Source organism: Vespula pensylvanica, chromosome 3 (assembly GCF_014466175.1).
Source record: "Vespula pensylvanica isolate Volc-1 chromosome 3, ASM1446617v1, whole genome shotgun sequence".
Lineage (NCBI taxonomy): Eukaryota > Metazoa > Arthropoda > Insecta > Hymenoptera > Vespidae > Vespula > Vespula pensylvanica.
In genome coordinates this window covers 2,664,446-2,666,297 of record NC_057687.1, presented here as the reverse complement: position 1 = coordinate 2,666,297, position 1,852 = coordinate 2,664,446, and the positions used below count along the sequence as shown (strand labels likewise).

General features: G+C 26.3%; 1 protein-coding gene across 1 annotated transcript in view; it reads left to right on the top strand.

Annotated features, from left to right (window-relative positions):
- Positions 1–1,852, top strand: part of LOC122627509 (fatty acid synthase-like) — a 14,376-nt gene that overhangs the window by 1,614 nt on the left and 10,910 nt on the right. The gene's annotated exons all lie outside the window — the stretch shown is intronic.

The following is a 1,852-nucleotide window of genomic DNA, read 5'->3' as shown; positions in this document are numbered from 1 at the left end:
CCAGATTTTATAAAATAATTTTTTATATTGCAAAACAAAAGAAATTGATCTCAAATTGTAAACTTGTAACGATACAAGCAATGGAGTTAGTGACTCATTATTTGGCAGAAAAGCGTTTCATTTACAAAACTATTGAATGGTGTACACTCTTATTATTTCAGTATGAACGCATTTTTTCCATACAAATTCGGATATTTTTAACTAAAACTGAATGCAATCGAAATTTATAACAAAGAAATCAAGAAAAAATTAAAAAATACAAAAAATAGAAAAATAAATAAATAAGGAACAAAAACTTATAAAATAGAAAACAATAAGTTCCTTCTTACGGAGCTATTATTATTTCCTTGTAAAAAATTAATTGACGCAACCAATAATGTCCCTTAATACTAATGATATTTATACAAAAGAGCATACATTTGAAACTAACTTTTGGACTACCTGTTTCTCTATTTAGTTTCGGGAACAGATCGACACTATTGCGTGCCAGAAAATTCAACGTTTTTAATATTACGATAGATATTTTGGTAATTCAATATTTCAAATTTGTATCTTACAAAAAATATAATCACTGGTTTATCTAAACGAATTTGGAGTGAACTCTGAGCGAATAAATCGTTTCCAAGTACTGAAAGGATTCCATATAGCAAGGAATATTTGTCTGACTTTAAAAAAGAGGTTGGTTACTTAGGGACGTCCCGGATAATTTGCTATTTTCTTTAAGATAGCTTATAAATCTAAATTTTATACCTAAGTTGTTTCTTGTTAAATATAATAATTCGTTTTACATATTAACATGTAATTGCGCTTAATAATATGTGTCATTTTTTCTTGAAGCTTTCCTATCATAGATAACATTTTGACCAGTAATGGTTACGTTTAACTTAAAAGTCATGAACTTAAAAATAATTAACTTAAAAGTAAAAAAATGAAGGGAAAGAATATCTACACATTTTCACTTCTTATTGACGTTACAGAATTTTTCATTACGATGTAAACTACATATGTTGCTAGCAATGAAATAGCATTATTCCATGAGAAAATAATCAATTTTCATCATATTACGATAGATATTTAATAATTAAAATCTTAAATACATTTCTCAGAGTGTTTATGTGTATAGGTGATCGCATAATAATTTCAATAAATATTCTGTATTTCTATCTAATAACATCCATAATACTGAATTTTATCTTCAAAGAAAAATGCATCGCCTTCAAATCTTTCTACTTATATTTGCAATATAACTATGTAAACTATATACTAATTATTTGTAAATTATAATTAACAAATCAAATTGAATATATCCATACTGTTCTCGGACTCACGCATTAAATCACATAGACGAAATTTGTAAAAGAAGAGAAATATATCGAATCAACCATCATTATATCCCCATCGCACTCTATCCGTTCTTTATGTGAAATATGTTCGATAGACATATATAACGAATCAATCTATTCGAAATACGTCAGAGTATTAAGAAGAATACGTTTATTGAACAAATTTGGATATTATTTTCATGCGATATGATACGTCTTCATTTTTGTTAAATTTGGATGATTTGTTTATGTTAAATTTGCAAACTTTATGTTGAAATTGCGTAATAATTCATCGAACTCGTAATAACACGAAAGAGCAGTAAACTTTTCAATGAATTGGCGACTCTTGTGCTTAATACGAGATTTTAATAATTAATATCATTTAATAACGTTCATATATTATATTATCTATTTAATTATATTTTTATCCTAACACGTCAATTATATATAAATAAAAATACGATAATAAATTTAGTCTCTATTGTGACGGATGTTTTTATGTATCGATGGCTAATGTCTGGCGAAAGCCT